At 44.7% G+C, this 22,464-nt stretch overlaps 1 long non-coding RNA gene across 1 annotated transcript in view; it reads right to left on the reverse strand.

Annotated features, from left to right (window-relative positions):
- LOC128143643 (uncharacterized) overlaps positions 1-18,198 on the reverse strand; it is a 33,943-nt gene extending 15,745 nt beyond the window's left edge. The window contains exons 1-4 of the long non-coding RNA XR_008235834.1: positions 17,446-18,198; positions 10,933-16,069; positions 10,530-10,713; positions 7,687-7,812 (exon numbers count right to left, since the gene is read on the reverse strand). This is a non-coding gene — a long non-coding RNA (uncharacterized LOC128143643). The remainder of the gene's footprint in view (positions 1-7,686; positions 7,813-10,529; positions 10,714-10,932; positions 16,070-17,445) is intronic.
- Between the last annotated feature and the right edge of the window lie 4,266 nt (positions 18,199-22,464).

The raw sequence follows: 22,464 nt of genomic DNA on the forward strand, positions 1-22,464 counted from the left end.
AATTTGAGTGTCTGGACAGAAATTCATTTTCTTTTGGTTTTTTTTACCAACCAAAGTCAGAATTTCCCATGAGAGAAAAATATTTTCTAACCGGTTCGGGCACCAAAGACCTTGAGGCACCTAGACAAACTGAAGTGTAGACGTTTTAAGCAATTTGCCCACTGACCATGGCAAAGGCTGTGGGTGCAGTCAGGAGAAGAGCCCAGGAGCTCCAGCTCTCAGCTTTCAACCTCACTCAGTCATCACAGAATTTCTCTTGGTTTTCATTTTGCTGAAGGTCCTGTCAATCCTAGTGTCCAGAGGTAATAGGACTGACCTTAAGAGTCACATTTTGGAAAAAAATAGCAAAAAATAAATTACAGAGAAGAAGAACTAAATGAACTGAGAAGCTGGATGGCATGTGGGTCAGATAAAGCAGTGTAAACATCCAGTCTTTTCCTTGCTTTGAAACAACCAGTATTTCAAAGACATTGATGTGTGAAGCAGCATCTTGGTTTGCACTTCTTCAGAAATCTTACCGATTTTTTTTTTTAAATGGGGTCATTTTTAAAAGGCAGAGTCCTTTGTCTTTCACTGCCTCAAAAGCATAATGTAAAAAGTTTTAATGTGTAAAGTTATAACATAGGGTTGGTTTTATACTGACACTAAGTTGGTTTCAGATTCAAAATAGATTGAGATATGCCTCTTTTTTGCATAACTCCAAGCTCAGCTTCAAACGTGTAAAGTGGGAAAATTAACATTAAAATGAATCCTTAAACTGCAATTACTTGGAAGATGCAGAGCATGAAGCATTCAAATGGCTCTCACTCAGTGACCCAGTTAAAATATACAGATCAGTACTGCAATTTGCTTGCAAGCATTTCAAAGACTGGAGGGTATGGAGGCTCTACCCAGCTCCCAGCTTAACTCTACATTTGTGCTCTAATGCAGTTCAAAGAAACAAACGGATGTCCACAACACTTTTCCCTTGAATGCATTTCCATTAGGTTGTGATCTTCCTCAGGCCTTACGAGGGAACAGCAAAATACTTGAGATTGCAGATCAGCTTTACAGAGATGTGTCAAGGCATTGTATGATCATTAATAATATGATGTAGGTACCATTTGTGCTGGCATTGAAAATGCAACTGCTGTGCCACGTTATTATGAAGTCAAAATGTATTATATCAGATAAAAGAGAAATAAAATCTTGGTATTTTCTATTACGTAAAAATGGCTTTGTTGAAAGAGGCATTGGTGAAAGTATCATCTAAATTCTAAGAGGAGAAAAAATGAATTCCTTTTTTTTTCTATTTATTAGAAAAGGCATATTCCGAATACACCAAGCAATGGAGTGAGCTAATATAAAGCATTATAATGCTGTGTTAGTATGAAAGCAGAGTGTCCTTGCCCTGCAAAAGGGTAGCAGAGCACACAATCAGTGTAAGGACCTCGTGAAACTTTGCCCTTAAGATCCCCAATTCGCTTAACTTCCTCCAAGAAAATTCACAGACCATTACCAAGGAAGCAAAAGTGACAAAGCTGTCATCTTTTCCCCTCTCTCTTTTTTCTCTTTGTGACCAGTCTTGCTACTTTTAAGGGAAAGTGCAGGAATGAGGAAAGCTTACAGCCACTGTAACACCCCTGGCAGGGGAACAAGGGTGAGGAGGAGCTCCAGGAACTCCAGCCTCAGGCCTGCCAGTGAGAACCAAAGGAATAATCTCATCAGCTGACAGCAACAGCAAGACTTGTTTTCCCTGTGGGTTATCTGCTAGGGGAAAAGGAGCAGGATGTATCTGGCAAACATACACGTTCTCAATGCAATAACACGTTGCGGCTGCATTCCCCTTCTTTTCATTACTGGCTTCGGGTTTCATTTCTTTTTTTCTTCCATACTCATTCGCAGCTGCTGGGCAGGATCCGAAGGAAGCCTAGTGCAGTAGTCACGAGTGTGACCTTTCCCGTATCACAGCAAGGATGAGCTGCAGCTGAGATAAGCAGCCTGATGTTCTCCAGGCATCTCTGCTGCAGCTCTCCCGCTGACATCATTAGGGGACTAATGTCAACACCTCCTGACAGCTCCTGGTCATATTCATCTCAAAAAGCCTGCGCTCTCCTCCCTCCGCTCAGCGAAGAAGGCTCTTGCAGTGCACTTTTTAATTGCCTTTGTAAATGACAGCTTGTCTGATACAGACGAGAGCTGTGAAACAGTAACCTGCATACTGATGACCATGTGGGAAAGCATTCATCGGCTTCTCCTACTGTGGTAGTTTGAAGGTGTTCCCACCTCTCCTCCAGCCATCTACATCTGGCCCTCACCACAGGGCTTTGCCCTTTCGGTTGGATCAGGGCCACACAAGCAGTTAATCTGATGTTTGGCGTGGGTGAGGTGATGAGAAGGTTGTTCAGGGGAGCAGGGGCACGGTGGGGCACGGTGGCTCACTGGGAACTCACCAGAGCAGTTCCACAGCCCCGCTCCTTTTCAGCTACTCCTGATCTCCTCAGTAGGCATGTACTACAGCTCTGTCTGCTATTGCAGGTACTGGAAGACAAGTGAAGGAGCAGGAACCACTAGTGAGGGAACACAAGTGGTAACAGGGGTATTTTTTTCCCCAAATCAGTTTTGGGAATCAAATGGTAATTATGGTTACAAGGCAAAATGAATACACCTCATATGAAATGTATATTTAAGGAGCTGCCATACAATGCTGTAAGGCAAAGGGTCACATCTGAAAGCTCTCATTTCTGTAAAGAGTTAACTTTTTATTCTGTAAGAAAGCCCCAATGACATCAATAAAAACTAAATATTAAGGGCGATAGACCCAACCTCTCTGAAGCCACTGAATACTGAACTATTGCATTCAGCGAGGGCAGGACTCGACATACAATGCATAGTACCAAGACATACCTAGGTGTTCACAGGCTTAGGTCTACACCTATGTTTCAAGAGTTGTAGGCCACCCACATTTCCTTTGTAAGATATTATGAACAGCTATAACTTGAATGTCTAACAGTCTGATAGAGAAATCTGATGAGCTGGGAAAAGACTAAATACAGGGCCACTAAATAAAGGTGAAGCATAGAATAATAGGGAGAACATTTAGTCCAACCATTCCATTCAAAGCAGGGCTACCTTCAAAATTTGCTCAGGGCTTTGCACAGTCAAGTTTTGATAATATTCAGGGCCTCCAGCCTCTCTGGGCACCTCTTCAGCTCTGCATCTCTCTCTGGGGGAAAAACTTTTTCCTTAGGCACACTAGGAATTTCCCCTGGTATAAGTTGTGCCTGGTGCCTCTTGTCATTTCTCTCTGGGCACCTCTCAGCAGCTCTGTTGTCTCTGTAACCCCCATTAGGTAGTTCAAGGCACCAGTAACATTCCACCTGAGTCTTCTCTTCTTAAGGCTGAACAAATCTAGCTCCCTCCGCCTTTCCTTGAACATTATGAACTCCTGACCACGCTAGTGGCCGCCCACTAAATATTGCTCCAGTTTATCAATGTCTTTCTCATACTTTCTGGGAGCCAGAACCAGATGCATTATGCCAGATGTGGCCTCACAGGTGCTGAACAGAGGAGAACAATCACTTCCCTCAACCTGCCAGCTGTACTGGTATTGATGCACCCGTGTCTGGTGCAGTTGGCTCTCATTGTTGAAGTGGCACATTCTGGACTCACGTTCAGCTTAACGTCCATCAAGACCTCCAGGTCCTTTTAGGCTGAGCTGATTTCTAGCCAGCCAGTCCCCAGCTTGTTGCATGGGGTTATTATTTCCCAGGTACGGGACTTTGCATTCACTTTCTTGAATTTCATGATGCCTCTGTCATCCAATTTTTCCAGCTTGTTCATGTTCCCCTGAATGACGGCAGCCTTGCCCTCCAGCATATCAGCTACTCCCAATATACAAAATAACTGGAAGCAACATCACGAAAGAGATGATAGTCAGCTTAATGGTACCATATAAACTCAGAATGGAGCAGGACTGGCAGTTATGCCATATTCATTCTGCTACTAGAAAACACCCTGTGCTGCTGTCCTTCATGGGGTAGTTGATGCCCTTACTTTTGAAGATGAAACCAAAGGATGATGCGGTTTACAGGGGGAGCTTACCGAATTCCTCTGAGAAGATTTAGCAAGGACTAGTAGAATTAAGGTGCCTTTTTATCTCTACCTCCAGTCCCAGAAATCAAAATTATTAGCATCAGCCCAAGGCATGAAGCACATCATCTAATCTGGGAAAAAAGATGCTCTTTCCTGTGACCTTAACTCAGTCATATAGGTCAGGCAGCAAAAATGAGCTGCTTAAAATAACATCTAAGCTGAGCTTCACTGCTCCTCTACATAAGCATTTGTCCACAGGAAAAAAAAAAAAAACCAACACAACATCAAACAGCTATATTTCCTCTTCAGAGCTGCTTATTCATTCACATAAAAAGACAACAGCTAAGTAGCAACAAGCAAGAGTTAAAGGGAAGATAATGCAAAACCTAAACACCTATTGCTTAGAGTGAAGGGAAAAAAGGTTCCTTTCCATGAACTGTGCTGACAGCACTATCTGCACCTTCCTCTTCCTGTTTTCACTCTTGCACGCACAGCAGTGGCTTTTACTTGGCCCATTTGAATTGCCTATCACAGCATGTTGAAACAGCATGCAGTAAATCAATGCAAATCAATTCTTAAATCCATTAGAAAGAGCCAAGTGTATGCTTCAAAAAATTCAAAGAAAATTAGGAGAAACTTACTAGCTCAAAGGGAAACATGGGGCAGCTTCCCATATTAAGACCTGGATGGCAGGAAGAGCAACTGTGAGCACTCGCCCATCTGAAGGAGCGGGTTGACAGCCTGTCCTAGGGATGGAGACTCCTGCTGTCACTGTCCATTCAATAGATGGTCCTCTCTTGAGAGGGGCTCACCTCTGTGCTGAGCTTCTCTAAGCCAGGACACTCAACCCCATTTCCTTCAATTTCAGCAGTTTTCTGGATTGAGGTCCAACACAGATGTGCCTGAATTGTCCACAACAAAGAGCTGTTGGAACAACCCCAGCCGAGTCAGGCTAAACATACTTCCTGCTCACCTACAAACTCCCCAAAAGAGGTGCTAAAAAATGAATTTGAGGAAACTAAATAAACAAGAAAATAAGAACTCAGAGGAAGGGTCCTCAAAGCTACCTCCCCCTTCAGCTCACACAAACCTAAAGGGCTCAGAAACCTGTAGTGGGCTTACAGCCCAGAGCAGAACACCAACCCCTTCCTGGCCAGCTCTGAACACCTCGCTGCTGGGGGGCAGGGGTATTTTATGACTTTCTTGTGAGGGCTTCTGGTCTATGGAAACATGTTTTTCAATTCACTGACAGTGCGGGGTAAGAAACAGATAGGAAAGGGAGAAACCCAAGGATGGTAACTATGCAATTAGGAGGGAGAGGGAGAGAGACAAAGGAGGTAGGGCACAGAAGGAAAGCGCTTGGTAGTTTGAAGAACAGTCATTTCATAAAGCGAAGGGCACAGGGAAATATTGTACCAACTAGCAAGAGGAATGGTATGTGGAAGGAGCTCTGTTTCTTAGCCTGGTAAACACGTGCCCAGCCAGTCTTTGAAGTGGGACATGTGCACCATTACTCCACATTGCCCTTTCTTTTTTTTCTCTCTCTCTCTCACCCAGAGGATACAGAGCTGGGGGAAGGACTCCCCATCTGGGGATGACTGCAGAACCTCAGTGATTGCTCTTGATCAAAGCCTGTGGGCTCTGGAAGTGGAGTAGTGGTTCAGGAATCACTGCGTCTCGCTGCTGCAGCGCATTGCTGAGGCAGCCAGGCACCGCCTTGAGGGGCAGCAGCTCTGGATGACCCTCCTCTCTTACCCCTCCCCAGCCTTCTCTCTCCCATGGCTGTTGAGCTGAACGGGGCAGGAAAATCCTGCCACTTTCAAAGCAAGATCACAGTTTTTCCTGAGTTCCAAACAGAGTAGGCACTTTGGATGCTGCTGTGAGAGAATTGGCAGAACTGCATCAGCTCCACTGGGTAGCCTTGCCTCCACAAATGGCAGGGACGACCAACTGTGGTGCTCAGGCATCTGGGAAACCCTGCAAGCTACGTGTCAGAAGACCTTTGCCCTCATCCAAGGCAGATCTTGCCTCTGCAAGAAGCAGATTCCTGTCATCTGTCTCCCACTGATTTCAGGATTCAGCAGATTCCTGCCTCCCATGGCATCTCTCTGCTGTGAGAAGCAACTACTTTTGGCTGCCTGCTCCTGAAACTGTTTCCTGCTGAGCCTGAAGCCACATCCCCTCTCCAAGGCTCCTCATACCAGCAGCACTGTACAATGCAGGGTAGGACGGAATGAATAATTTTGCCACTAAAAAGGCACTTTCATTTTCCTTGAAACCCCAGGACGTCTGCAAGCAGTTTCCACCAAAGAAAAAACATAAACATAAATTTCAGCTTCATCAAAACAATCTCTTTCTCTTAGAGGATCTCCACTTGCAACAGCTCTAGCGGTAGAGAAAGGAGATGCTGCCACAGACCACTTCAGTGACCAAGTGTTTGGCAGACACAGCTGGGATATGGGAAATCCCCTTCCCTGAATTAGGGTTGGACCCACAGACTCTAGTGTCCTTGCTGTACCCTGTCAGGTAAAGGGACAATTTTGGGGATCTCCCTATTTTGTGGGACAGGAGAATGCTACTGTCACAGAGCCCCATGAGCTCCTGTCCTGAGATTTAATAGGCAGGTGCTGGAAGGTTTGTGCTGTCTTTTGAGACAGTCTTTAATATTCAGCTGCAGGGAGTCATTCCTACGGTAGAAAACAGCCCTTCTGTTGGACTCAGGATCAAACGTCAAGCAGTTTTGCTCTGCTGTTTACCCTAGACCGCTTCCTCAGAATAATCCTTCTGCACGTGGCCATCTCCTTGGGGTTCCTGCTTCCTTGGCTCTGCTTGCATATAATCTGAGTATTTACCTTGCTTTCCAAAGAGCATCTCTTTCTCTCCAGAGGACAAGCTAACCTGCTCATTTCTTCATTTTCACTCAGTGAGCCATTAAATCCAGGGAACAGAGTCTGTGTAGTGGAAACTCACTGAAGTGCTGACTGCTAGACCTGCCTGAAGGATATCTTTTGTCCCAGTTCAGCTGCTAGGCCCACTTTATTCTTTGGATGCAATGTACACCATGCAAGTGCTGTTGGCCTGTTATCCCTGGGACAGAAAAATAATCAGCCTAACCACAGAGAAATGACATATGTTGGCTTGTCAGGCATTTCCCCTCCTCCACAACTCCTTTTGTTACAAAAAAAGAGAGTGCCAAAATGGGAAAGCAAGCCCTTGTTTATCTTTCACGCACAGTGAACACGAGCTCGCTTACCCGCCAAACCCGCAAGGATACCTGTGTGTTGTTCCCTCCGCTAGCACAAAGCCACTAACTTTGCTTGGTCTCTGCCTGGTAGCCACCCAGAAGCATCCAAAGCAAGTGGTGGAGGCTCAATAAAATAGAAGCTGTGCCTCACTCCGAAATAGATACGGCAAGATGAGCTGGCGAGGAAGAAAGAGTCAATTTGTCTCTGGCCCCTGTAAAATCCCAGACTGTGTTCTCAGTAATATGATCAGATTTGGGGCTAGATGATCAGCTTTGGCAGTTCTAACAGAGTCTGTCTGCCAGCACTGTAATTGTAAACACAACCAACATCTGAATATAATAATAATGATGATAAAAAGTAATGTTACCATGGCCCACACCCACTGGGACGTCTCATTTTTGCTTTGGCTTTAGGATAAAGGATGATGAGGATGTTTGGATCAACAGCTTCATTTCGGTCAGTGTTTCTGATAAGTCTGTCACCACATTTGTCTCTGGAAAATATTAAGCACAACATAGAGTTCATTCCTAGATGATATACAAGCAGCTTGTTTTTCTCATTTCACCACAAATCTTATTTATATATACACTGCAAATAGATTGGTACCACACACAGAGCACATCTATAGGGCCTGATTTTCCAGTGTTATATTAGATTTATGAACTTGTAATTCCATAGACTTTAATGAGTTTTACCAGAATAAAGCTGGTTCCTAAAGAGAAAGGATATATTATGAACTTGCACATATTACTTGTGTGTCCACCCAGAAACGTTAGTATAGGCAGACACCTGGCACAGATGACAATAGTTAAATTTGCCTCATATTCCATTTCATAAGACCCTGATTTCAGTTGCCTGCAACTGCCAAACATTCCGTGTTCGGGCAGAAATTTTCCCTCCAATGTGCTTGCCTCAGGCTAAATATTTTCAGGCAGTTCCAGGAAAATTAGTCCAGCCATTTTCAGGATGAATTTAGGGAAAACCCACAGTGTTTCATCAATATTAAGAAAGGCTCCAACTGCCTTATTTAGAAGCTCTTGAAGCTTTGAAGCAAGGCTTCAAAACACTGAAAGGAAGTAGTACGCTGTATCCCAGAAGTGGATGTGCTGCTGCCTTGGAAATCTGCCCACAATCCAAGAGAGACGTGCCCAAAACCAGCAGTTCACACTCAGCTGTTGACTGTGCACCAGTTACCCATGTGTGCTTGCACTGGCATGCTCTGTTGCAACGGGAGATCTCTGCGCTCACACAAGGCGTGCAGCAAACCCACAGTTGATGTTCATAAAATCATTTACAAGGAGCTGATCAATGCCACAAGTGTTCTGCTACACAACCACACCGTGTTTGCTCTGCAGGCTTCAGTGAAGAGAGGCTGGCTGAGTTCAGAGGGCCACAGAGATAGCAGTTGGGCAATACGGGCAAGCAGCAAACTTTAGAGAAGGCCAGGAAGGGGGAATGAGAAAGCTGCCCTAAGTTAAGGTTGTGGGTTGTTTGGGTTTTTTTATAAACAGCTACTGGCAACGCCCTGGTTAGCACTGCCAAAAAATCCCTGCTATTGTCTTTGCTTAGGCAGGGCTACGTTCATTTCAGCTGCTTACCCCTAAGGAAATACAGAAAATACTGCAGAACGATGTGCTTTTCTTGGTGCATGAGCAGCCTTTAGACAGCACAGAAACAGAAAAGTTTAGGGTGGACCGGACCTCTGGAGTTCAAAGGTCCAACAGCCAACCACAGATTTAAAGCAGGACCAAGGACGAAGCAAGGCTTTTCTGTAATTCTCTGCTGCTGGGGATCACGGTGGCATAAAGCAGAACAGCAGCACGCACAGACGGCACCTCTCCTTCTGTCACCTCACTCTTGGTGACAACACCCAGGTTGTGCAGGTAGAAGGAAGCGACCACCTTCACAAGCAACAGAGAGAGAGGAGCTGAGACAGGAGGGATGTCTGTGGCTGCACTCTTCCACAGCAACTCGAATCAAAGCCCAGGTTCTTCAACCATCTGAAGAACTCCCTAGGAAAGAAGGTGGCCCAGTTAGACATACAGACCAGTGATTCCCAAACCCTGCAGCCCAGTGGTTCACAGTAAACCCACAGCACACATTATGTTTTTCAAACAGGGCATTCCACCTTTAACTTACATTTATTTTGATGTTTAACACAATTCTTACAGACTAGCTGCTGACCACTCACCAGGGCCACTGACAGTAGCGGACTGCAGACCACCCAGCCAGAGCGAACAGTTCTTCAGTGCTCTCGCTGCACGCTCTTAAGTGGAGATCTCTGCTAAATCTCAGTCTAAATAGCTCAGCCATTCTGCTGACCCTTGTGAGGGTACATATGGTTCCATATGGTGGGAAAGCTGTTTTTTTCAATTTTCTCCTAAGACCAAGTGTAGGAAATTATATACAAACCAACGTTAAGAGAATATTAAGGTTGCAGATTCAAGCAGTTACAAGCCAGGAACTGGATGACAAGGTCCTAGTCACATAAGAGAAAGATCTAAATAAATGTGTTTTGATAGCCAAAAAATGCTCTCTGAAAGACAGGCTAGATAAATAGAAATAAAAGAATGAGGCTGCTTTGTTTGAGAACAGCTTTTAAAATCATGATTGTCTTTCCAGACCATTTCCTTCTCTCCTCCCTAAACTCCAGCCAAGGTTTAACACGAAGATTTCACAAAAGGTTAATCTTTGCACTTGAGAAGTAAGTAAAGCTTGGGCTTCAGAGGTGATTTTCTTACATCGTTTTGAAGAGTTATAATTGTATAAACTGAGTACCTTAAATTTACCACACTGAAAAGCTGCAGTACTACATAATTCTTCCTGTAATTCTTCCTCTATAAAGATGACATTCATCCCTGTGGTGGGTCTGCCATAGTTAAGGGTTATACTTATCAAGGTGAAATCTTTCAGCAAAAGGAGGAAAAAAGATTTCAGAATGAGTCTGTTTAGGATTGCGCAAACAGCCCCAAATTCCCACCCCTTCTCTGTCATCAGAGACATCCCAAATAAGCGCCACATTTGTTAAGTTTCAGTAAGGGAAAACCATTTCCCATAAACCCAAGGAAGGGTGCTTGCTGTGAGGCAAACAGAAACCTCCCTAGGCCAAGCTGCCTCGGGCTAGGAGGAGAATAGCCAGCAATCAGTGAGCCTGCGATGGCAGAGGAAGGTCCCCACGGTGCGTTCCGTAAGCATCAGCCCAGCGTGCACCTGCTACTCGCAGCAGAGCCCACACGGGCAGGAGATGCTCACGGGTTGGCACTCGCATCCCGGTCTGAAGCGTTAAATCAGCTCACGCCAGCAGGGAGAGGTGGGATGCTGCTGTTCCGGCTCCTCAGGTGAATTCTGAGCAGCGTTGTGCTCGGGGTCCTGTTGTGAGAACAGCGACAAGGGCCTGAACAGAGCAAAGCAAAAGTCACACTGCAGGAGATATCTTTTGGAGCCAGTGCTGAGGACCTATTGGGCCCCAACCTACAGGAGACACTAATCAAAAGGGTTTGACTACTGGGCAATACCAGGGAGGCTAAAACAAACAAACAAACAAACCAAAATCAAAGAAAGAAATGTGGCAAAACAAACAAGAAAGTCATACGAAATCAAAATAAATTCAAACCTTTTTCCCTGAGAAGAACTCCTGCACACTGCAAGCCCTGCAGCAGCCTGTCTCCATCAGCTACGGTCACAGGCTTCGCAGAGCCTCATCCACAGGTCAGAACGGGCAGCTGAAGCAAACAGTCTCGAAATCTAGTGACACTGTTCACACAGATCCTGTTGAGGAGGTGAGCAGGATTTTCAAATGCCAATCAGGTGGGAAACTTGTAGAGGAAACGAGTACAGGAGCAGCACAGGCTGCAAAAGGCTAAACCTAAAAGGACCGAACTGTAGGATAACCACAGCCACAGCGGTGGGGATGGGAGTACCAGGGAGAGGGTGATTAGTAAAGGAAGGTCCATTTAAAATGGGAACAAGTCTTAGTCCTACCTGTCAAGTTCTGTCTTTCACTGATAGAAGCTATGCTTTTTTCTCAGAAGCATTTTTATTAGACCCCCAAAACTGCAGACATCGGTACAGGCAAGATCATAGCTCTGGAGAAGGGCCAGCGGAGTTCAAAGCCCCCGGTTGGAAACCAAAGCAACGCTGACAAGCACTGAGGGAAAATTTATGAGGTCCCGATTGCTAAAAGCGTATGTCTGGGATATAAAAAAGTAACAATTATGCCACCCACACTGTTTATTCTTTTCTTATGTGTGGAGCTTTGGGCTAGCATGTTGAAACATAAAACAAATAAAACAATCTGAGCACTTTTTAGATAGGATTTATAGCATTCCTGGGCTGACATTTAGTATCACGGCTGGCAGTTGAGCATACTATTCAACAAGCCACCTGCCTCTATAAATGTCACTATCTGGGCTCAAACTTGGTTTATGTATAACTCAAAGGAACTCCTGTTCTCAGTTCCCGCCTGTTTATGGGGAGCTTTCATGGCACACAGCGCTGAAAAAGACAACTTGTAGAAAATAAAGGTTAAAGTCTTGCATGATTTATCTTGTTTGGAAGCAGTGGAAAGGGGCATAGTGAAATCTGCATTCCAGTAAAGATGCAGGACTGCCCACAGAATAAATTGGTGCTGGCTTGTGCAACCAGCAACCCTGTGAGAAACACAGAGAATGACCCACTCACAGTGAAGAGCAATGGATCACCAGGTGGGGTGGCACGTGGCCTTAGGTTTTCAGATCTGGAGATTCCTGAGCCTTTCACAAAGCACCAGAGCTGCCCAAAGGGGCTCTGTCTAGCTGCAGGGATTCTTCTTCAGTGCAAGTACTGCAGAAAGGTAGTCATCCAGCCACATCCACGGTGGCAGGCAGAGAACCGAGCGTGGGAGGCAGAGGCGTGTCAGGACTGCCATGTGTTTGCACTGCACAGTCGGCCACACAACGGCACAGTCCCAGAAACAGTATCTCCGAGTGCCTCCACGCTCATCAGGAGAAATGAAGGCAGCACTTGGAGACAAACCTCTGCCCAAGAGCACCTGCAGCAGCAGTGGCTCCAGCACCAGCTGTATAAAGCATCCTTGACTCTGGCTATATGCTCAGGCAGCTGCATTAGAATCATGGAATAATTTAGACTGAAAGGGACCTTTGCAGGTCATCTAGTCCAACGTCCCACTCAAAGCAGGGCCAACTAGATTAGGTAGGTCAGGGCCTTGCCCTTGTTCATTAGGATGAAACACACGCTGCCAGAGGTAATCCGTTGCCTCTTTAATCACAGAGACATATTACCTAGATGTGTGCTCCTAAAATAGAACATTTGCCACACAGTCTTAGGGTGGGGAACCTGTTGGGCAGCAGAAGCCATTGGTAAATTGACTGCATAGCCTTATATCACAGTGGAGCATAGAGAGGGCTCCATCAAACTCTCATTCCTTTGCCAATGCAAACCCAGCAATTTCCTGCTTTACAGAGAAGAAAAAGTGCCTATGTTTCCCTGGGGCCTAGTCACACCAGAGACCAGGGAAACTAGGAGGTGAATACGTTGAGGTAGTGCACAGAACAACCGGGGGTGCTCCACGTCTCTCTCTAAAATCTCCATATGAATGCTCAGTTCAGAAAACTAGTATTTTGTAACAGGGACATAACAGACATTGCTTGCTTTAATGAAGCTCTCTTCCACTTGGCAGAACATGCTGGCCTGACAGAATAATTTCTTACCTGGATTTAAACATTTTGTTGTCTGAAGGTATCTGGTATCTTTCTGCAACTAGCATCAATTAAACTTCAAATACTGCAAAGAGGAGGGCAGCTAAGCCTACGCCTGTGTCCTGGTTTCAGCTGGGATAGAGTTAATTTTCTTTCTAGTAGCTGGTATAGTGTTATGTTTTGGATTCAGTATGAGAAGAATGTTGATAACACACTGATGTTTTCAGTTGTTGCTAAGTAATGTTTAGTCTAAAGTCAAGGATTTTTCAGCTTCTCATGCCCAGCCAGCAAGAAGGCTGGAGGGTCACAAGAAGTTGGGAGGGGACACGGCCAGGACAGCTGACCCAAACTGGCCAAAGGGGTGTTCCAGACCATGTGATGTCATGCCCAGTATATAAACCGGGGGGAGCTGGCCTGGAGGGGATCACTGCTCAGGAACTAACTAGGCATCAGTTGGCGAGTGGTGAGCAATTGCATTGTGCGTCACTTGTTTTGTATATTCCAATCTTTTTATTAGTATTTTCATTTCATTATTGTTATTATTATCATGATTAGTTTCTTCTTTTCTGTTCTACTAAACTGTTCTTATCTCAACCCGTGAGTTTTACCTTTTTCGTTCCGATTCTTTCCCCCATCCCACTGGGTGGGGGGGGAGTGAGTGAGCAGCTGCATGGTGCTTAGTTGCTGCCTGGGGTTAAACCACGACAGCCTGTCACCTCATGCAATGAAACCTAACCAAAAATTTAGCCTTCTGGGAATGACAAATTGGTGACATACACAATGAAAATCATCCTGATAGCTAGCTGAGCTCTGCCTGACCTGATCTTCCTAACATGCTCACTATTAAAAAAAATTAAAAGTTACACGTACATCATTCTTGAAGATCATGGGATGAAAAATGACACATGATAGAAATCCCAAGGCACAACTTCTGGCATGTAATGGGAAACACTTTTTGTGTTTTGTTGCAGAAGGTTTATAAATGGTTGTACTCCACTCTTGAAGCTTTTTCTCTACAGTTGACTCTTCCTATGCAGAGAATATAATCCTGCAGGCAAAGGCTGGGTGATGGTACATCAACTGCAGAAATGAGTTCTTGCTTGGCACAGGCAAGACGAGTAGTCTCCTTTGTACAGCCATTATTTGAGCACATGGGAGGAATGAAGCAGAGATTTCTAGAATCATATGAATTCTAATATATAACGTAAAAATGTCCCATGCTAACAATAATCCTGTGGACAAGCCCTTATGCTAAAAGCAAGATTGTTGTAGATGAACCTTCACATCCTTCCTGCAAGTGAAAGGAGCAACACATACAGAAGTAAAGCTCTTGTACACCAAGTGCTGCAAAGGAACTTTGTGAATCTTACAACCAAGGTTTGCCACTCTGAATAAAAGGCATTCTGTCATTCCCTGAAATAAACAGAAACAGGGCCAAATGCAAGATAAAGGTAGAAGCAGGAGAAAAAAGCGTCCTAGACTGCTAACAAGGGCTTTTCAGAAAACTGCCAAAAAGGGTGCTTGACAGAGGTTACAATGTCAGAAATCATGAGTGTAGAGATTTAGGATCTTCTCCTCTCAAATACTCCTTCCTTGGATGCTCATTTGGCCTAGGGAATCAAGGTGATGGTGGGTCCTGAGATTTCTTCTTCCTTGAGCCTGACTGGCATACATACTCTGTCAGAAGGAACCCATGAACATGTCAACAAAGTGAAAAATAAATCTATCTTTACTCTAAAACTGTTAAAGCTTTAAATGTTAGTCACCCAGAGGATGGTACAGCTGAGCCCAGTATGATCTTCTCATGGACCCAAAGGTTGCTGTAGACCAAACCACAGTATGTAATAAAACCTATAGAAATGTCTTTTGCTATCAGCTTTCCTAGGAAATGCTGGACTTGAAGCAGCTCTCCAACACCATCAGAGAGATTGCACCAATTTAAATAGTCACACTTCACAAAGAGCTTTTAGTACTACAAAACTCTGAACCACAAACTGATCCAACAAGTTAGATAAGTAATTTCTTTCAATGTCACCCCTGACTGTCTCTCTTCCTGCCTTCTGGCTCCTGTAGCAAGTCAGGCACATGGTGAAAAAACGTTTTGAGCCAGTGGGTGGCATCCAGTATTCTCTGCTGGATGTGTCGTTGATAGTTTGAATATATCAGATATTTTTAGCTACCGTAAGCAGTTCTAGGCAATCAAGTATTGTAATCAAAAGCACACAGAAGCTCAGCTATATCAGTTCAGTCAGGATTTTAAGGATTCAGGTTTTGCAGCTCTGTCAGTTGATGTGCTGGGATGGTACGAGCAGAGTTGCTCCCTGCTTTGGTGTAGCACAGCCACCTTCAGAAGAATGATCCTCCCAAGAACTCCCCCCCACTCGGCTCAGCTTAGTGCACAGTTATTTCAGTAACAGTAGCTTTCTGCAAGGCAATAGGAAAGGTAGCCCTGGCTGGAGATACTCAGAGTTATCTGCCATGGTGCAAATCTCTGGGCTCCAGTGCGCCACGAAGCCACGCGACTAGAGAAACGACCCAGAGATTACGGGCAGAAAGACTATAGAGCAGCCAACCCTTTTAAGACCAAGCAGGAAGCCAACCGAAAACCCCCCGATTCCCACCCACCCGGGGGAGCCAGCCCCAGCAGCGGCAGGAGGGGCAGCCAGCACACCCCTCCGCCTTTCCCCCCGCCATTTGCGGAGCAGCGGGACCCTCCCCGCTGGCGGTCAGCACGGCGGACAGCGCCGCGGCCGCTCCCGCCCCGCCCCGCCCACGCGTGTCCCGGCACCCACGGCCGCGGGACCGGCTCCGCCCGCCCCGCCACGCAGCCGGCGCGACAAATGAAACACCGGCAGGGCCCCGAGGTCACGCGTGGCCCGTGGAGAGAGAGCTGCAGGCGGAACGGCGAGAGGAAGAGGAGCCGCTGGGGGAACTGCTGGGCTCGGGTGTCGAGCGGCAGGGCTGTACCTGAACGCGGCAGGCTTCGGCTCTGTGGTAGCGGCCTGGGTTTGGGACCAGAGGAAAAATGTTTCCCCCACAAATGACAGTAGGAATCTAGGAGAGGGTTAGAAATGTGCTCTAAATTACTGTGAAGGAGAAAACACGGGCTCTGTATTAATAGCTTGCTCTCTTCTCCCTAAACTTGTGTATACCTGTGTGCCCCCTCTTCCTCACTGCCATGTTTTTATCTGGTCTCTTCTATCTGACTTTCCGGTAGACCCATAAAGAGACAATACATCTGCACCTCTCATGGATGGATCATTGAAAAGAAGCTAAAGTGTGATGGCAAAGCTTGAGACTGGAAGGCACAGGTCTGCTGGCTGCGCATCTCTGTGCTAGGGTTGAGCAAATAGTTTCGGGGTCAGGAATCTGCTTCTACTTTTCCCTGCAGTAACACAAATTGAATGACTTCAGGTGCCTTTCTCAACCTTCAAAAGCCAGTATTTCCCTGTCTAGCCTTTTCTCCTTCACCAATACGCTCTGTCATCTTGGAAAAGCTTAAGAACGTGGGGGTCACAACCCATCTCCTTGAAACCTCCAGAGATTCCTCCGTTCATCTGGTTCTCCCATGCTTAGATCCTTTGTCAGTGAGATGCCCCTTCTTCTCTTGTGAATAATGAGCCACCTGCTTCCCTCAGCAAGCAGAACCTACCAGACACCTGCTGACACTTTGCAATCCAAGCAGACACTGATTTCTCATGTAGGTTCTCCTTTTATACCTCCCCCTCCCACACAACTCTATAGTTCACGATAACACAGAACGCTAAGGTTCATGCTTCAGCTTTTGGACTGCTCTGAGGAAGTGACATACCCTTGCAATTGAAGCTAACGCTACTTCAAGCAAGCTGTAGTTTCCACAGTTAGAAATCGCACGGTGGTAGGACTCATGCCTAATGCTTATTGCTTTTTCTGCTCATTTCCTAAATGCAAAGCCTAATTATCCTCTGTCGGAAGTGGAGCCACTTCATTCAGGATTATTGCCATTATCACATTTTCAACAAGTCAAACACCTGCCCTCCTAATCATCTCTGCCCACATAACCTAGCCAAGCTATTCTGCCACTGCTAATCCCAAATTCCCCTGCCCATCCTATAGAAAGACCAGAAAGACTGGCCGGAAAAAATCCTGAGCAATCTTCTCTGATCTCCAAGCTGACCCTACTTTGGGCAGCAGGTTGACCAGAAACTCCTAAGCTCCCTTCTAACCTGAACTATTCGGTGGTTCTAAGTTCTAAAGCAGGCACAGTGATAGAAATAGACAGAAAATCCAGCCCTGTAACATACTCCCCCCATGGGTTACATGTTTCCCTTCTTTAGGGTTTTCCCCTAATTCTAAAGGATAGGCTAATGGTCACCACAAAGCCCAGGATCTGGACACACACCCCCAGGGGCTCGCCACATTCAGTAACTCATAATCACCACCTTACCTACCTTTAGGTCCTTCTGTTCAGCAGATTTCCAAGCTGTTCCTGCTGATTGCCTTTTTTCAAGGTCCTACAACTTTGACGTTCATAGATTATCTTTCATTGCACTCACTGATGAACTGCTGACCTGAATGCAGCCTGACAGGTTTCCCAGATGCTGTAGTATCACTTACTTGGCTTAGAGCATCCACAGTAAAAGGCAAAAATAAAAAGCACAAAAAATGTCACGATAGATGGTGCAATTAAGGCAACATAACAAACTGTAAAACAGAAGAAGAGCTACAGCTCAGCTCCTGGGCAATGAAAGATTGTAATTACTGTAGCAAGACAAAGAGCATGCATCAAATTACTCGTGTTTCAGAATCTCTCTTATGTACAAGCATCAGCAAAACTGACTATACACTTGCACACAATCAGCAAACATGAAGTGGAGACTGACTTTTTGTCGCCAATTACTGTTGTTTATAATCCTCCTGAGTGTTTCTCTTTCCCCTCCAAATAAACCCACCGGGGGCGTACTCACATGAGCAGAATTACCCACCCAACCTGGATGGTTCGTTTCCCTGAGCTTGCTTTATAAGAAGGAAGCAGGCTTTGCCAGAGGGTGATTTAGAGCATCCGATGGCTTAGGAACACAACTCTGGCTATCCCCCAGTCCCCTACAAAAGCCTAACAAGATAAGCCTCCTAACCTAAATTAGGTGCTTAAAATCAGGTGGTGTGCTTATTTTTTCTTTATCTCCCAATTAGCACTACACATACTAGGGCTCACCTGTGTGTCTTTAAAGGTCATATCCACAGTTGGTGATTTTTCCCCCTATTTTTCTTCAACCAGAAGGGGGATATTATAAAAAACAGTAAGAAAATGTTACTGTACAAAATTATATTGTGAAACAGAAACCACTCAGGAAAGGATGAAATGCTTCCCAGTGCTTTAATACGGCTTTGGAAATTCATTAGGTTATGAACTGTTAGTGTCCTGTTAGGCAATCTCCTGCAGCAGAATAAATCTTGGACTCAGGCGTCCCATAAAACAAGTGACCTTGAATGAAAGCCACAAAGATGGCAACAAAATAAACTAGCACATGCCCTATGACATTAAGTAGCTGGTGCTTTTTTTCCTGCAGTGGTACTGTCATGAAGTAAAATCTGGAGTTCAGTCAACTACAACTCCATACCCAAATGAAAAATAAAAGAAAATTAAATCTTTCCCTCCCCACCCCCCCTAAAATCAGAAACAGAGCAAGAATATGAAGCTATAAACTGAGGGTTTGCAGTTTATAAACAAAACAATACTCTCTTTTTCTTGTCATAGTTAACCTTGGATTTGTCTGCCTCATGTTTTCTGTACCTTCCCCAACCTGCTGTACAGTTACAGAATTTCATTCAGTCAGGATTTGGGCCCTGACACAGTAACTGGGCTCTGAAATGCTGAAAAAAACCTGCTCAAAATCTATCTGAAAACATTTTAGACAATACTGTATCTAAAGAAGGAAACAGAATAGTAAGAGAATCTCATGATTAATAATCCATGCTTTGTGGTAATATCGATGGACAGAAAAATCCGGCGTCATTCCACAGTTCTTCCTAGTTCACCAGATCACAGCCACAAACCCCCAAGAGGTGCATATGTGAGAGGAAGACAGAGGAATCCAGAATCACAATTAATTGAGATTATTTCTTCGTTTATAAAAAGCAGAAGCTGAAGATCTAAGGCAAAAAACTGATGCCCTGCAAGACCACTGCATCCTAAAGCTATAGAACAGACAGCAAAGCGGGAGGGTAACAAAGCCTAATCAGAGCAGGCGGGAGACGAACACAAGCACTCTGCCTCACCCTTCTGTGACAGGCAGCCAGGCATGATTTGCAACCACAAATAGCTGCTACTTCAGCCATGCAGTGGCAGTGGTTTTTCAGTATGTGTATTTTTTTAGAAGAGTATCAATCACTAAGTAATAGAAAAATCCCATTAAACAATTAAATGCGCATTCGCAGCAGTTGGGAAGCAACCACAAGAACTAAGGCAGCCTGAGACTGTGCAGAAGTCTCCCTCCTTGACAGAATGACCTTTGGCAGCCAGGAAAGTCCTTCAGATCCTCCAGCCTGGTGGCTCAGGCAGGCCTGGGTTCTGAAATCAGCCGTACTTACAGATCAGAGGAGCACAATGGGAAAGTATTAGCAACCTCCTTACCTTAGTCCTACCTTCATGAGATCAGTAAACCTTTTGATTAACAATACAATGGCATAAATATTCTGTAACTGAACATCAGGAGTAGTAACTCTTCCTTGGAGCAATTTCCATGCTTGCTCTTCTGGTGAAATCAATGCTCGGGGGACTTCTTGTGCACGGACTCTCCCTTGGCCAGGTTGGTTTTTTCTCCCCCCACAATGACACAGACAGATCCCGTCAGTCTTTCTTCAAAACAATAATACAAATTGAGCTAATCATGCTGTTCACCCTAACTGAGTTGATTCCTGTTTGGCAGAATTCAAGAACTATGATCCTTGTTGTACTGAGGAACTAGACTCCATGTATCTGTTTAATCTCGCTTCATGCCAACACATTTGTGAGTGGTCTATACATAGAAATGGATGGTGATAGCTGGTTCTGTTCAGTGCACATTCCAATGCATTGCGGGATTCTCCAATTACTCTTGTTGTGGTTTTGTTTAACCCCCTGCATCCTCCGGAAGGATACTTACGGCAGGAGGAAAACACAACACAGGGTATGCTTTCTTCATACAGACATAGCTCTTCCAGAGCACAGCCACAACTGCTTCTGAGGTCTGAGGGTCAGCCCCACAGCTGTAGGCAAATCCCTACACAAAGGTGCAGCCATTTGGCTCCATTATCGCACTTTGCACAACAACCTGTTGAGGCAGTCAGGTGCAAGGCAAGGTATGTTGTGCTAAAAAGAAGGGTACAGATTATTTGTATTTAATAGAGTAGGGAGACTTTGAAGCTGCTTAAGGCACCCTTACTTGTTGCAGCTGCATACTTTGCTCTACAAGGTGCTGAGAGATAGAAGGCCAATATCTTGAATAAAAAATAAAACATCCATTATTCATATACTGATATGACCTTTCCAGACTCTCGATGTATTTTACTCTGAATCTCATTTATATGACGATGGAGAGTTTTCCGGATGTGCACACAAATCCATGTAGTGTGAGCTCTGCCAGAAAAACCATAAATTCAGTAGGAAACTGCATGGAATTGGTTGAAGTCCCAGTGATTTAATCAAACAGGTAATTAAATTATTTAAATTATTCATTTAACATACCTGATAACAAGAGAAAGCACACACTGATCACCTTTCACCCCTGATGGGGACTGACCAAAAGAAATTACCCTTTTAAGAGATTTGGAGTTAGAATTCAGCTTAAGAATGCGATTCTAGCTAAAAGAAGATCAATGCTCTGTCAGAGGGCAGAAGGCAGCATAGGAGCCATATATTTCCTTTGGTAAAAAATATACTTTTTAGAGTCTGTTAAAAGCGGCAATCACAACCTACAACTTCACAACTGATCCAGCATGTTTGTTAATACCTGTGGAGAGGCTATACGCTTCCCAACACCCTGATACATGGTATAGATGATACCGTGGGTCACCTGGAGTTCTGCTCCCACGTCATCAGGTTCACTTCAAAGCCTCAAGAGGAATTAGCAATTGGGATGTCATTCATCACCTAGCCAAGAACCATTTTTCTACAGGAGAGCTCATCATACCAAGCAACCCACACAAGATACAATTAAACAATGTCACTGCTAGACAGATTAAAATTGCAGTTCAGTAGAGGAACTCACTGTTACTAAGCAATTTCATAAATTAAGTATGTTCTGGCAGAGCTTCTCTGGAAGCTATTAGCAGTGATCCAAACACTAGGACCTAGCGAATTTCTTGGGCGAAATCCTGGCTCCATTAGAGCCAGTGGCAAAACTCCCAAGCACTTCTACAGAGCCAGAATTTTAATTTCTCGTGCCAGCTGCAACACAGTGCTACAGCTTTGGGCAAACTACATTAACTCAACCTCCCCAGTTATAAAAATGGGCCACTAACCACTGCTCTTGGAGATACTGTGGAGGATTCACAGAAGTGCCCCGTACAGAAAAGAGCAAGCATTATCAATCAGTGCAATTTAGCGAACAGGCTACTTCAGCAACTCACCGTCAGGGAAATACCACGCTGATGCCAATACCAGGCTTGCAGTTCCAGCAGGATTAATCTCTTTTCCTGTGGAGGCTTAGTAAAACTATCTTCTTTATGAATTCCATGCACAGAAGACTGGCCCAAGCTCTGGTGCAATCCGCTCTCTCAGGCCTGCAAGATGACTATCCTCACTAGTCCGGTATTTTGAGAATTGTATTTGGATGATCCGTAACAATCTTATCTACATCAAACATCAGTTATGTTCTTTTGCAGGCAAAGTGTGCATGTGAATAGTTGCCTTCCCAAGTCTGAGATTAACAAACACACACTGCTACACAAATGCACATATTAACTCTGGATAACACACACATTTGTTTAAAATTAATTCTGGGGTGTTCTTGCAAATAAGTTTTATGGCTGTATGAAGAAAGGCTATAAAATGAGATTGGGCTCCTTGGTAGGTGGCACGTTACATTTTTTTAAGAAATATTATTCCTCCCATATAAATGCACAACAGATGTAACATTCAACCTAAGCAGTAAGATTTATTACTACTTTTTAAAGCAAATTCAGCACAGCTTAAGAGAACACTGTACAGAATTCTTTAAGCTAGGAAGAAGTTCTTCTGGTCATCAATGCATGTTTTGCATTTGTCAATTCTGCCCTCAAAGACAATCCACAGTTTAGTATTTTAGGCTTCTTACAAAGGTGATGATCCTGCAATTCAATCTCCTAACAAAGCACATAGTGGTCTCCCTCTAGTCACTGCAGGCATGGGCTCATATCTTTGCTTTTAGTATCAAAACAAATCTGCATGGCTGCTTTGGTCTCTTTCTGAGCCCCAAAACATTCCAGGTGATTTACATTAAGCGTACTAC

Source organism: Harpia harpyja, chromosome 6, assembly GCF_026419915.1.
Source record: "Harpia harpyja isolate bHarHar1 chromosome 6, bHarHar1 primary haplotype, whole genome shotgun sequence".
Lineage (NCBI taxonomy): Eukaryota > Metazoa > Chordata > Aves > Accipitriformes > Accipitridae > Harpia > Harpia harpyja.